Raw genomic sequence first — 7,756 nt, forward strand, 5'->3', positions numbered from 1 at the left:
AAATAAGCAAACATAATGTATTTTACTTATTTATTAATTATTTTTGTGCCATTCACCAAAACTAGTTATTACCATTAAAGTTTCATATATACTGAAAAATCTTTAATTCTTCCATGTTCTGTCTTTGTGTGTGTATATGGGGGGGCAGTTGCTGTTTCCAGTACTATATAGTAAAACCTGTTTTCAAAATAATGATAATAAAATAAATAAGTTTTTTGAAGTTCTAGATTATACCTATGTTAACAATCAGCTATATCATAGTCAAACCTTAATCTATTTCTATTTCTGTCCATATAATCTATCCTTATCCTGAGAAAGAGAAAATACAGAACAAAGTAATGATATTCATTTTAGTAAAAATAAAAATGAATAATAATCATCTTTAATAAATACCTTTTATGATAATTATTTAGTTTGTTTGATAGGAAAGTTTATTATAGGTAGGAGTCTTATTTAATGGTATTCTTTAAAATAAATCTACTGTCTGATGTTGTCACAGTTCTAATACCAAAAGTAAAAATCTCTTTGAAAACAACAAAAATGTTAGAAATAAAATAAAGTCACAGTCCCAAGAAAAGATCTTTCTTAATAGAAAAAAAATTGGGAGCTAGAAAGATGGCTCAGTGAGCACTGGCTGCCTCTACCAGAGGTCCTGAGTTCAATTCCCAGCTCCCATGTGGTTTGGTGGCTTATGACCATCTACAAAGGGATCTGATGTTCTTTTCTGGCATACAGGTACACCTGCACTGGAGTACTCATACAATAAATAAATAAATAAATAAATAAATAAATAGTTAAAAGAAAAAATCATGTATGAATTACTAGTATTGTTCTAAAAATGCAGCTTTAAAATATCCTTGTAATTAAAGCATAAACCACTAAATCAATCTATAAATGCTTCTATCCTTTGCTTGATATATTTCTTTTCTGTAGACATATATAATTGTTTAATTTCTCATTTAGATTTTCAATATATAGCTTTGTTATATTCATACAGGGCTTTGAATAGTTCTGTAAATTGTTACATATTTTCTATTTATTACATATGATTAAAATGCAATACATATTATATGAACGAGCTGGAAAAAGAAACAAAAACTAATTACTTGCTAAGTATATAACAGTATAATAGTATCACAAAGAACAGATAGTGTATGATCTTCAATCTTCACGTTTGAGAATATTTTATAATATTTGAATTACTGATTAGACTTATTATTAAGTTCACACATATTGTGAGACTTATACAAGCTTTTCTAACATTGATTTTTTTCAAATTGCTTTGCAGTCATTGAGAATTATGAAAATAATTCATAACATGCTTAAATTTAGCAACTGTAATACACTTTACCAACTCATTGCATTGGTTATGAATTTTATATCTCAAATAGCAACTGTAAGTCCCAACTGGTTTATTTTCTTCCCTCATCTGCATAATCTACTAATAACTGCACCCCGTATTTGCTGTGCATTCCAACTTGTAATACCTTCAAGTTTTTGTTTGTGGAACTTATGTCCAATTGGGTCTTAAGAAATCCATCATTGCTACAGCTATAGTTGTGGGTGGGGACTGACCTAAAATGCTCATTCTATTATTTTCTTAAAGGGTTTACTGCCATTTGTAAATAAACAGCTTAAGAAGAACCTTAGATGTCCTGAATGACAAATGAGAAGGAAGAGGGAGTTTCTTTCTTTTACCAACTCACCCAGGAACAGGCCATTGTTTCAGTTTTGTTTTGTTCATTTTCTCCCAGTGTTGTGTATCAAACCCTAAGTCTATTCAATGTTAGACAAGAACGTAATTAAGTGAGATCTGTCTTTAGTCCACAAATATGTAATTTTAATTTTAATATTTAAAACAAAGTTTGTGTCTTTAAAATTCATTTCTCCAATTTTATTTTTAATTTACTATGTGTGTGTGGAGGGGTATGCATGTGTCTGTGTGCATGATAGAGAGAGGTCAGAGAACAACTTTTAAGACTTGGTTGTCTATTTCCATTGTGCATTCCTGGAATCAAACTCAGGTGCAGGTTATGAAGTAAGTAATTATCCACTGATCAATCTGCCTGCTCAGTTTCCACAATATCTTGTTTTAAATGTATTTTCTTAAATCAGTCATTGTTATGAATAACTGATCATTTCCCCGGACAATACAAATTTTAAGAAGGGGAAGCAACATCATAACATCTAAATATAAAACAAGAGAGGAGGGTAGCATTATCAGAGATTTTTAGGTGGCTCCCTAAAGAAAAGTTACTACTTTTTTTTTTAAGTTCAAATTTTGTTTTTTAAGTTTTATTGCATTATAATGAGAAAAGTTACATGATTTCAATTTATCTGAATTTGCTAACATTTAAAAACATTTTTAAGTAAATAGAATTAAATCCCATTCTTGTTTTCCTTTTGTACCCCAACTCCTCCCAGAGACACCCCCTTCAATACCTACAATATCTTTTTTGTCATATTCTTTAAAATTTGTAAAATATTATAACAATAAAAATTAGTATTATAAAAAACTTTTATATCAATTTAACAGTCTTATGTAGATGCTTGCCTGCAGCAATACTGAAAATACATACGTTTTTCTCAATATAAATTTTAAATAACTCCAAACATTATTAACTGCGTATTTCAAAATAATGCATCACTACTAATATTTTCTTAAATGAACATAAATATATAAAGTGTTTTTGTTTGTTTGTTTGTTTTATATTTAGTAGAGCTTAAAATCTTGGCTCTTACTGTGGTAACTTGATACAAGATTTACAAACATCAAGCAAAGCATTGTCTTACTCTTTGTTGTTGTACTGCTTCTTTTCAATAGAACAGAATTTAGATTGTACTGCAGGCTATGGGTAGATACTTAACACTTAAAGACTGCCCCATATATTTCATACTTTTGTCCTCTTTCTTAAAAGTTAATCCTACTGACCTTGAAAATCTCCTGGCTAGGGAACTACCCTTGAAAAAAAAATCTGATTGACACTAAGAATGTGAAAGGAATAGAAAAGTAATTATCCCCTTAGGGGGATGATGTGCTTCCACACCCAAAGTCCTATCCTTTGTGCAGTTGCTCACAGATTCTCACTGTTAAGTAGACCCACTTTTGAATTGGAGTTCAAAATGCAAAATCCATCCCCCTCTTTATTGTCCTTTCTCAGATAATGGCCAAAATTCTATGACTGCTTTCTCTGACATCCTGAGAATTCTTATGCTATTTCTGAGAATACTGGCTTCCCCATACAGCTACTTGCTTACCCCTATTTCTGATTTCCTGCATTCTTGGACTCTATCAAGATCCTCTTATGCTTTCTGTAATTTTTTTTTTAACAAATTTTATTACTCTAATAATACACCATGACAAAAAGCAACTTGGAGAGAAAGAGGTTTATTTCAATTTCAGTTCCATTATCATAGTCCAGTGTTCAAAGGAAATCAGGGTAGGAACTCAAACAGTAGGAATTTAGAGGCAAGAGCTGATTCAGAAGCCAAGGAGGAATCCTGCTTATTGACTTGCTCTTCAAGTATTAGTTAGTTTACTTTCTTATTATAGTACTACCAGCCCAGGGGCAGCACCACAGAGAGCTGGAATCTCCCATACCAATCATTAATCATTTAAAAATAATTATTATTTTTAACACCCACCCACACATACAAACCTCAAAAATTTTAACCCAGAATTGTTCCTGTCTAAAGGAATTACAGGGACAAAGAGTGGAGCAGAGATGGAAGGAAAGGCCACACAGAGACTGCCCCACCTGGGAATCCATCCCATATGTAGCCACCAAACCCAGACACTATTGCTGATGCCAAGAAGCACTTGCTGACAACAGGAGCCTGGTATAGCTGTGCTCTGAGAAGCTCTGCCAGAGCCTGACAAATACAGGTGCAGATGCTTGCAGCCAACCATTGGACTGAGCCTGGGGACCCCAATGGAAAAGCTAGAGGAAGGACTGAAGGAGATAAAGGGGATTGCAACCCCATAAGAAGAGCCGTATCAACTAACTGGACAACCCAGAGCTCCCAGAGACTAACTAACCAACCAGAGAGTATACATGGAGGGATCCATGGCTCTAGCTACATCTGTAGTAGAGGATGACCTCATCTGGCATCAGTGGGAGGGGAGACCCTTGGTCCTGTGGAGGCTCGATTGTCCCAGCATAGGGCGATTCTAGAGCAGTGAGGCAGGAGTGGGTGAGTGAGTGGAGGAGCACCCTCATAGAGGCCAAGGGGATGGGGGAATGGATGGGGGGTTTGTGTGTGTGGGAGCCCGGAAGGGGGATATCATCTGAAATGCAAATAAATAAAACAATTAATTAAAAAATAATACTTTTAATTAAAAAGAGAGAAGGAAAGAAAGAAAGGAAGAAAGAAAGAAAAGAGAAAGTAATACAAGAAAGCACAAGCAAACAGGTAGAAGCCCTTAAAGAGGAAACAAATAAATTCTTTAAAAAAATACAGAATAATGCAATTAAGCAGGTGATGGAATTGAACAAAACAGTCCAAGAACTAAAAGTAGAAATTGAACCAATAAAAGGACACAAAAGGAGGCAACTGTGGACATGGACAACTTAGGAAAGAGATCAGGAGCCACCAGAAGAATGCAAGAGATAGAAGAAAGAATCTTAGGCATAGAAGATACCACAGAAAATATTGACACATCAGTCAAAGAAAATACTAAATGCAAAGATCTCTTACATTTAGGAATTCAGGAAATTCAGGACACAATGAAAAGTTCAAACTTAAGGATAATAGGAACAGAAAAAGTTGAAGAATCCCAGGTCAAAGGGCCAGAAACTATCTTCAACAAAATCATAGAATAAAACTTATCTAGCCTAAAAAAAGAGATGGCCATAAAAGTGTAAGAAGCCTATAGAATACCAAATAGATTGAACCAGAAAATAAAAATCCTCCCTTCACATATTAATCAAAACACTGAATGCACAGAACGAAGAAAGAATATTAGAAGCTGTAAGGGGAAAAGGCCAAGTAACATATGAAAGCAGACCTATCAGAAATACACCAGACTTCTTGCCAGAGACTCTAAAGCCCAGAAGACCCTTGGCAGATGGCATCCAGACTGCAAGAGAACACAAATGACAGTCCAAGTTACTATAGCCAGCAAACTCTCAATCACCAGAGGTGGAGAAACAGAGGTATTCCATGACAAAACCAAATTTAAGGAGGACAGCATGAATTTTGCACACAAGTGGATGGAACTAGAAAATATCATCCTTAGTGAGGTAACTCAGAACTAAAAGGACATACATGGTATTTACTCACTGATAAGTGAATATTAGCCCTAAAGTACAGAATACCTAGGATACAAGCCACAGACCACAAGAAGTGTAACAAACAAAAAGGCCCAAGTAAGAATACTTTAATCCTACTTAGAAGGGGGAAGGAAATAATCATGTTAGGCAGAGAGAATGAGAGACCTGGGAGGGAGAGGGAAGTGAAAAGGGGAACAAGATCAGGTATGGAGGGAATAGGAGAGAAGCCTAGAGGGCCAGGAGAATGAATGTAAATAAGCAGCCTTTTGGGATAGAAGGTGTATGGGGAACCCTCTAGAAAGTACCAGAAACCCCAGATGCTATAAATTCTCAGGATTCCCTGGGTATGATCTTAGCCAAAATGCCCAACATTGGGGAGAGAGAAGTCGAAGAGTCCACCTCCAGTAGACAGACAAAAATGGAAATGAGACTGAAGGAATGGCAGTCCAATGACCGTCCCAACTTGTGATCCATCTCATGGGGGCGGGGGTTCAGAGAGGCCAAGGCCTGACATTATTACTGATGCTATGTGCTTACAGACAGGAGCATGGCATGGCTGTCCTCTGAGAGGCCCTAACAGCAGCTGACTGAGACAGATGCAGATACTTACACCCAACCATTGGACTGAAGTTAAGTACCCCTATGATTGAATTTGGAGAGCGATTGAAGAAGCTGAGGGAAAAAGTAATCCCATAAGAAGACCAACAGTCTCAACTAACCCAGACCACATTGAGCTCCCAGAGACTAAGCCACCACCCAGGAGCTTACTATGTCAGTCTGAGGCCCTTGGCACATATTTAGCAAAGGTCTATCTGGTCTGGCCTCAATGGGAGAAGATGTGCTTAATCTTTTTTTTTAATTAATTAATTTGTTTTTTATCAGATATTTTCTTTATTTACATTTCAAATGTTCTCCCTTCTCCTGGCTTCCTCTCTGAAAAGGCATTCCATCCCTACTCTCCCTGCTCACGAACCCACCCTCTCATGTTTCCTGGCCCTGGCATTCTCCTGCACTGGGGCATGGAGCCTTCACAGGACCAAGGTCCTATCCTCCCATTGATGACTGACAAGGCCATCCTCTGCTACATATGCAGCTGGAGCCATGAGGCCCTCCATGTGTACTCTTTGGTTGGTGATTTAGTCCCTGGGAGCTCTGGGGGTACTAGCTAGTTCATATTATTGTTTCTCCTATGGGGCTGCAAACCCCTTCAGCCCCTTGGATCCTTTCTCTAACTCCTTCACTGGAGACACTTTGCTCAGTCTAATGGATGGCTGTGAGCATCCAATTCTATATTTGTACTTAATCTTAAAGAGACTTGAGTCCCCAGGGAAGGAGGAGTACTGGTAGGCTGGGAGCACTCTCTAGGAGGCAAGGAGTAGGAGCACTGGGATGAGGAACTATGGGAGGGTCAACAACTAGAATATTAATAAGTAAAATAATTAAAATTAAAAAAGAAAAAGAAAGAAAGAAACCCAAGTAAATGAAGCCCAAGCAATTAAATTACTGGGTTTAGAGAAGAGACTCAGTTATAAGTATGGTTCTTGCTTTTGTAGTTAGATTACAATCCAGGTTAAAAGTGCAGATGAGTGGGTTTTATGTTTCCTCTGGACTCTGTGCTTAAGAAGATATTTTATTACCCTGTGTGTGTGCATGTGTCTGGGGAGGCAAATCCATTCCTGTGGGTGTAATGCTGTGCACTGTAAGTAAACAAGGAGAATTTGAGAGGAGTTGGAGTTTGATGAAACAAAATTAAATAATCTAAACCATGTGGTAGAAAAGAAGGTATCAAAGCTAAGCAGCAGTTCTGAGAGGAAAGAATCCATTGCCCTAAATGGCTTTCCCTTATTTCTTGTCAACAAGCTCAGGCATTCAACTTTGAATATGCTGCTGCTTGTGCCTTATTTGTTAAACTTCTGACTTACTGAAATGGTGTCCCAGACTTTAATTCTCTGTTTCTACCAGGGTTTGACCCTACAGGGCAAATTTTAGCATACAGGTACCTGGTAGTACCAGCATATGAGATCTAAAGAGCATTAGAATTCTGTAGGCAATGACTTCTGTAAAATCAGTGATGGGTCTCTGTTAACTAACTTGCTTCTAGCAGGGAGGTGAGACTGTCATGGTTATCATCACAGTTTTAGTGTCCAAGTACTGAATCCTGGCAGAGCTCTTCGAGGAGAGTCAAATGAAGGAAGGACAATAAGAAGAAGGAGAATGGAGATGGGCAAACAAATTCTGGTAAGTAGAGGTGAAGTTTTGAAGAAGGATTCTGTGTATTGATGTACCAGGGAACTGGAGCAGCCATATAGACTTCCCTATGTTCGTTAGCACTGTTGCAGCTACCTTCATATGTATATGGCTCACTTGCTTACCCACATGACCATTATAATCTTTGACAGATGCAGTTGCCTACTCACTGGGGTTAGTAGGCAACTCTGTGTGTGGATTGGTCCAATTCTTCATGCATAATTCTTTGGTGGATA

Source organism: Mastomys coucha, chromosome X, assembly GCF_008632895.1.
Source record: "Mastomys coucha isolate ucsf_1 chromosome X, UCSF_Mcou_1, whole genome shotgun sequence".
NCBI classification, from domain to species: domain Eukaryota; kingdom Metazoa; phylum Chordata; class Mammalia; order Rodentia; family Muridae; genus Mastomys; species Mastomys coucha.